The sequence below is a fragment of the Hippichthys cyanospilos genome, chromosome 22 (assembly GCF_059441005.1).
Source record: "Hippichthys cyanospilos isolate Australia breed blue-spotted pipefish chromosome 22, RoL_Hcya_1.0, whole genome shotgun sequence".
NCBI classification, from domain to species: domain Eukaryota; kingdom Metazoa; phylum Chordata; class Actinopteri; order Syngnathiformes; family Syngnathidae; genus Hippichthys; species Hippichthys cyanospilos.
In genome coordinates, this window is record NC_142390.1 from 7,957,501 (window position 1) to 7,965,000 (window position 7,500).

Genomic DNA, 7,500 nt, shown 5'->3' on the forward strand with positions numbered 1-7,500 from the left:
GGTTCCCCAAAACGGCTAAAAATAAGGCAAAGTGACGGTGACGGCCCGGTTCTCGGGCCGGCCGCGAAAACGACAAAGTCCAACTTCAGGCTGGGAAGTGGCAAAATGAGGCCGAGTGTCCTGGTTCCCCAAAACGGCTAAAAATAAGGCAAAGTGCCGGTGACGGCCCGGTTCTCGGGCCGGCCGGGAAAACGACAAAGTCCAACTTCAGGCTGGGAAGTGGCAAAATGAGGCCGAGTGTCCTGGTTCCCTGGAGCGGCCAAATATTAGGCAAAGTGCCGGTGTCCGCCCGGTTCCCCAAACGCCCCTGGTCGCCCAACTCAGGGGAGAAGTGCTGAAATGAGGCCGAGTTGCCTGGTTCCCTAAAGCGGCCAAAAAAAGAGCAAAGTGCCGGTGTCCGCCCGGTTCCCCAAACGCCCCTGGTCGCCCAACTCAGGGGCAGAAGTGCTGAAATGAGGCCGAGTTGCCTGGTTCCCTAAAGCGGCCAAAAAAAGAGCAAAGTGCCGGTGTCCGCCCGGTTCCCCAAACGCCCCTGGTCGCCCAACTCAGGGGAGAAGTGCTGAAATGAGGCCGAGTTGCCTGGTTCCCAAAATCGGCCAAATATTAGGCAAAGTGCCGGTGACGGCCCGGTTCTCGGGCCGGCCGGGAAAACGACAAAGTCCAACTTCAGGCTGGGAAGTGGCAAAATGAGGCCGAGTGTCCTGGTTCCCTGGAGCGGCCAAATATTAGGCAAAGTGCCGGTGTCCGCCCGGTTCCCCAAACGCCCCTGGTCGCCCAACTCAGGGGAGAAGTGCTGAAATGAGGCCGAGTTGCCTGGTTCCCTAAAGCGGCCAAAAAAAGAGCAAAGTGCCGGTGTCCGCCCGGTTCCCCAAACGCCCCTGGTCGCCCAACTCAGGGGCAGAAGTGCTGAAATGAGGCCGAGTTGCCTGGTTCCCTGGAGCGGCCAAATATTAGGCAAAGTGCCGCTGTCCGCCCGGTTCTCGGGCCGGCTGTAAAAACGACTAAGTCCAACTTCAGGCTGGGAAGTGGCAAAATGAGGCCGAGTGTCCTGGTTCCCAAAATCGGCCAAATATGAGGCAAAGTGCCGGTGTCCGCCCGGTTCCCCAAACGCCCCTGGTCGCCCAACTCAGGGGAGAAGTGCTGAAATGAGGCCGAGTTGCCTGGTTCCCAAAATCGGCCAAATATTAGGCAAAGTGCCGGTGTCCGCCCGGTTCCCCAAACGCCCCTGGTCGCCCAACTCAGGGGCAGAAGTGCTGAAATGAGGCCGAGTTGCCTGGTTCCCTAAAGCGGCCAAAAAAAGAGCAAAGTGCCGGTGTCCGCCCGGTTCCCCAAACGCCCCTGGTCGCCCAACTCAGGGGAGAAGTGCTGAAATGAGGCCGAGTTGCCTGGTTCCCAAAATCGGCCAAATATTAGGCAAAGTGCCGGTGTCCGCCCGGTTCCCCAAACGCCCCTGGTCGCCCAACTCAGGGGCAGAAGTGCTGAAATGAGGCCGAGTTGCCTGGTTCCCTGGAGCGGCCAAATATTAGGCAAAGTGCCGGTGTCCGCCCGGTTCCTTAAACGCCCCTGGTCGCCCAACTGACCGGCAGAAGTGCTGAAATGAGGCCGACCTGCCTGGTTTCCTGGAGCGGCCAAATATTAGGCAAAGTGCCGCTGTCCGCCCGGTTCCCCAAACGCCCCTGGTCGCCCAACTCAGGGGCAGAAGTGCAGGAATGAGGCCGACCTGCCTGGTTCCCCGGAGCGGCCAAATATTAGGCAAAGTGCCGCTGTCCGCCCGGTTCCCCAAACGCCCCTGGTCGCCCAACTCAGGGGCAGAAGTGCAGGAATGAGGCCGACCTGCCTGGTTCCCCGGAGCGGCTAAAAATTAGGCAAAGTGCCGGTGTCAAACGCCCCTGGTCGCCCAGCCCAAAAAATGACAAAGTCCCACAAACGCCCCTGGTCGCCCAAACACTAAACGCCCCTGGTCGCCCAGCCGAAAAAATGACTAAGTGCCAACGGCGCCCCTGGTCGCCCAAACACTAAACGCCCCTGGTCGCCCAGCCGAAAAAATGACTAAGTGCCAACGGCGCCCCTGGTCGCCCAGCCGAAAAAATGACTAAGTGCCAACAGCGCCCCTGGTCGCCCAAACACTCAACGCCCCTGGTCGCCCAGCCGAAAAAATGACTAAGTGCCAACGGCGCCCCTGGTCGCCCAGCCGAAAAAATGACTAAGTGCCAACAGCGCCCCTGGTCGCCCAAACACTCAACGCCCCTGGTCGCCCAGCCGAAAAAATGACTAAGTGCCAACGGCGCCCCTGGTCGCCCAGCCGAAAAAATGACTAAGTGCCAACAGCGCCCCTGGTCGCCCAAACACTCAACGCCCCTGGTCGCCCAGCCGAAAAAATGACTAAGTGCCAACAGCGCCCCTGGTCGCCCAGCCTTAAAAATGACTAAGTGCTAACAGGGCCCCTGGTCGCCCAGCCTTAAAAAATGACAAAGTCACACTTCAGGCCGAATTGTGCTGAAGTGAGGCCGACCTGCCTGGTTCCCTGGAGCGGCCAAATATTAGGCAAAGTGCCGCTGTCCGCCCGGTTCCTCAAACGCCCCTGGTCGCCCAACTCAGGGGCAGAAGTGCTGAAGTCAGGCCGAGTCGCCTGGTTCCCTGGAGCGGCCAAATATTAGGCAAAGTGCCGCTGTCCGCCCGGTTCCTCAAACGCCCCTGGTCGCCCAACTTACCGGCAGAAGTGCTGAAACGAGGCCGAGTTTTCTGGTTCCCTAAAGCGGCCCAAAAAAGGAGCAAAAAGCCGGTGTCCGCCCGGTTCCTCAAGCGCCCCTGGTCGCCCAACTGACCGGCAGAAGTGCTGAAATGAGGCCGACCTGCCTGGTTCCCTGGAGCGGCCAAATATTAGGCAAAGTGCCGCTGTCCGCCCGGTTCCTTAAACGCCCCTGGTCGCCCAACTCAGGGGCAGAAGTGCTGAAGTCAGGCCGACCTGCCTGGTTCCCCAAAGCGGGCAAAAAAAGAGCAAAGTGCCGCTGTCCGCCCGGTTCCCCAAACGCCCCTGGTCGCCCAACTGACCGGCAGAAGTGCTGAAATGAGGCCGACCTGCCTGGTTCCCCGGAGCGGCCAAATATTAGGCAAAGTGCCGGTGTCCGCCCGGTTCCCCAAACGCCCCTGGTCGCCCAACTCAGGGGCAGAAGTGCTGAAGTCAGGCCGACCTGCCTGGTTCCCTGGAGCGGCCAAATAACAGGCAAAGTGCCGGTGTCCGCCCGGTTCCCCAAACGCCCCTGGTCGCCCAACTGACCGGCAGAAGTGCTGAAATGAGGCCGACCTGCCTGGTTCCCCGGAGCGGCCAAATATTAGGCAAAGTGCCGCTGTCCGCCCGGTTCCCCAAACGCCCCTGGTCGCCCAACTCAGGGGAGAAGTGCTGAAGTCAGGCCGAGTTGCCTGGTTCCCTGAAACGGCCAAATATTAGGCAAAGTGCCGCTGTCCGCCCGGTTCCTCACACGCCCCTGGTCGCCCAACTTACCGGCAGAAGTGCTGAAGTCAGGCCGACCTGCCTGGTTCCCTGGAGCGGCCAAATATCAGGCAAAGTGCCGCTGTCCGCCCGGTTCCCCAAACGCCCCTGGTCGCCCAACTGACCGGCAGAAGTGCTGAAATGAGGCCGACCTGCCTGGTTCCCCGGAGCGGCCAAATATTAGGCAAAGTGCCGCTGTCCGCCCGGTTCCCCAAACGCCCCTGGTCGCCCAACTCAGGGGAGAAGTGCTGAAGTCAGGCCGAGTTGCCTGGTTCCCTGAAACGGCCAAATATTAGGCAAAGTGCCGCTGTCCGCCCGGTTCCTCACACGCCCCTGGTCGCCCAACTTACCGGCAGAAGTGCTGAAGTCAGGCCGACCTGCCTGGTTCCCTGGAGCGGCCAAATATCAGGCAAAGTGCCGCTGTCCGCCCGGTTCCCCAAACGCCCCTGGTCGCCCAACTGACCGGCAGAAGTGCTGAAATGAGGCCGACCTGCCTGGTTCCCCGGAGCGGCCAAATATTAGGCAAAGTGCCGCTGTCCGCCCGGTTCCCCAAACGCCCCTGGTCGCCCAACTCAGGGGAGAAGTGCTGAAGTCAGGCCGAGTTGCCTGGTTCCCTGAAACGGCCAAATATTAGGCAAAGTGCCGCTGTCCGCCCGGTTCCTCACACGCCCCTGGTCGCCCAACTTACCGGCAGAAGTGCTGAAGTCAGGCCGACCTGCCTGGTTCCCTGGAGCGGCCAAATATTAGGCAAAGTGCCGGTGTCCGCCCGGTTCCTTAAACGCCCCTGGTCGCCCAACTGACCGGCAGAAGTGCTGAAATGAGGCCGACCTGCCTGGTTCCCTGGAGCGGCCAAATATTAGGCAAAGTGCCGCTGTCCGCCCGGTTCCCCAAACGCCCCTGGTCGCCCAACTCAGGGGCAGAAGTGCAGGAATGAGGCCGACCTGCCTGGTTCCCCGGAGCGGCTAAAAATTAGGCAAAGTGCCGGTGTCAAACGCCCCTGGTCGCCCAGCCCAAAAAATGACAAAGTCCCACAAACGCCCCTGGTCGCCCAGCCGAAAAAATGACTAAGTGCCAACGGCGCCCCTGGTCGCCCAGCCGAAAAAATGACTAAGTGCCAACAGCGCCCCTGGTCGCCCAAACACTCAACGCCCCTGGTCGCCCAGCCCAAAAAATGACTAAGTGCCAACAGTGCCCCTGGTCGCCCAGCCTTAAAAATGACAAAGTCACACTTCAGGCCGAATTGTGCTGAGCAGAGGCCGGCGTTCCTGGTTCCCTGGAGCGGCCAAATTAAAGGCAAAGTGCCGGTGTCATCCCGGTCCCTCAAACGCCCCTGGTCGCCCAGGATTAAAATATGACAAAGTCCCACTTCAGGCCGACTTGTGCTGAGCAGAGGCCGGCGTTCCTGGTTCCCTGGAGCGGCCAAATTAAAGGCAAAGTGCCGGTGTCATCCCGGTCCCTCAAACGCCCCTGGTCGCCCAGGATTAAAATATGACAAAGTCCCACTTCAGGCCGACTTGTGCTGAGCAGAGGCCGGCGTTCCTGGTTCCCTGGAGCGGCCGAATTAAAGGCAAAGTCCCGGTGTCAGCCCGGTCCCACAAACGCCCCTGGTCGCCCAGCCACACGGCGCCCCTGGTCGCCCATCCACAAAAACGGCAAAGTGTCAAAAATGCCCCTGGTCGCCCAGCCAATAAACGCCCCTGGTCGCCCATCCATAAAAACGGCAAAGTGTCAAAAATGCCCCTGGTCGCCCAGCCACTAGCCGCCCCTGGTCGCCCATCCATAAAAACGGCAAAGTGTCAAAAATGCCCCTGGTCGCCCAGCAAACAAACGCCCCTGGTCGCCCATCCATAAAAACGGCAAAGTGTCAAAAATGCCCCTGGTCGCCCAGCAAACAAACGCCCCTGGTCGCCCATCCATAAAAACGGCAAAGTGTCAAAAATGCCCCTGGTCGCCCAGCAAACAAACGCCCCTGGTCGCCCATCCATAAAAACGGCAAAGTGTCAAAAATGCCCCTGGTCGCCCAGCAAACAAACGCCCCTGGTCGCCCATCCATAAAAACGGCAAAGTGTCAAAAATGCCCCTGGTCGCCCAGCAAACAAACGCCCCTGGTCGCCCATCCATAAAAACGGCAAAGTGTCAAAAATGCCCCTGGTCGCCCAGCAAACAAACGCCCCTGGTCGCCCATCCATAAAAACGGCAAAGTGTCAAAAATGCCCCTGGTCGCCCAGCAAACAAACGCCCCTGGTCGCCCATCCATAAAAACGGCAAAGTGTCAAAAATGCCCCTGGTCGCCCAGCCAATAAACGCCCCTGGTCGCCCATTCATAAAAACGGCAAAGTGTCAAAAATGCCCCTGGTCGCCCAGCCACTAGCCGCCCCTGGTCGCCCATCCATAAAAACGGCAAAGTGTCAAAAATGCCCCTGGTCGCCCAGCAAACAAACGCCCCTGGTCGCCCATCCATAAAAACGGCAAAGTGTCAAAAATGCCCCTGGTCGCCCAGCAAACAAACGCCCCTGGTCGCCCATCCATAAAAACGGCAAAGTGTCAAAAATGCCCCTGGTCGCCCAGCAAACAAACGCCCCTGGTCGCCCATCCATAAAAACGGCAAAGTGTCAAAAATGCCCCTGGTCGCCCAGCAAACAAACGCCCCTGGTCGCCCATCCATAAAAACGGCAAAGTGTCAAAAATGCCCCTGGTCGCCCAGCAAACAAACGCCCCTGGTCGCCCATCCATAAAAACGGCAAAGTGTCAAAAATGCCCCTGGTCGCCCAGCCAATAAACGCCCCTGGTCGCCCATTCATAAAAACGGCAAAGTGTCAAAAATGCCCCTGGTCGCCCAGCCACTAGCCGCCCCTGGTCGCCCATCCATAAAAACGGCAAAGTGTCAAAAATGCCCCTGGTCGCCCAGCAAACAAACGCCCCTGGTCGCCCATCCATAAAAACGGCAAAGTGTCAAAAATGCCCCTGGTCGCCCAGCAAACAAACGCCCCTGGTCGCCCATCCATAAAAACGGCAAAGTGTCAAAAATGCCCCTGGTCGCCCAGCAAACAAACGCCCCTGGTCGCCCATCCATAAAAACGGCAAAGTGTCAAAAATGCCCCTGGTCGCCCAGCAAACAAACGCCCCTGGTCGCCCATCCATAAAAACGGCAAAGTGTCAAAAATGCCCCTGGTCGCCCAGCAAACAAACGCCCCTGGTCGCCCAGCCGAAAAAATGACTAAGTGCAAACAGCGCCCCTGGTCGCCCAAACACTCAACGCCCCTGGTCGCCCAGCCGAAAAAATGACTAAGTGCCAACGGCGCCCCTGGTCGCCCAAACACTCAACGCCCCTGGTCGCCCAGCCTTAAAAATGACTAAGTGCAAACGGCGCCCCTGGTCGCCCAGCCGAAAAAATGACAAAGTGCCAACAGCGCCCCTGGTCGCCCAACCGAAAAAATGACTAAGTGCCCGCATCTTTTGCGTTGACCCCCCACCTCTACCCTCAAACCAAAAAGATGCGGAGGTTTGACCCAGATCTCCAAAACACTATCGGCACATATATAGGGAACAGCATTTTAAGAGCTTTTGGAGCCGAAAATATGACAAAGTCCCACTTTTTCGAAAATATGACAAAGTCCCACTTTTCGAAAATATGACAAAGTCCCACTTTTTCGAAAATATGGCAAAGTCCCACTTTTCTGAAAATATGACAGAGTGCCACTTTTATCACAAATGAGTGCCTGGCTCCCCGGCAATGTGAAACACGAACACGGACTGGAGAAGCGGGCGGCTTTGCCGCTCGCCGCGGCCTCGCTCCGGAAGGGGGGGGGCCGCTTATGAAACACGAACACGGACTGGAGAAGCGGGCGGCGTTGCCGCTCGCCGCGGCCTCGCTCCGGGTGGGGGGGGGGGGGCCGCTAATGAAACACGAACACGGACTGGAGAAGCGGGCGGCTTTGCCGCTCTTCCCGGCCTCGCTCCGAGCGGGCGGGCCGAATATTAAACACGAACACGGACCGGAGAAGCGGGCG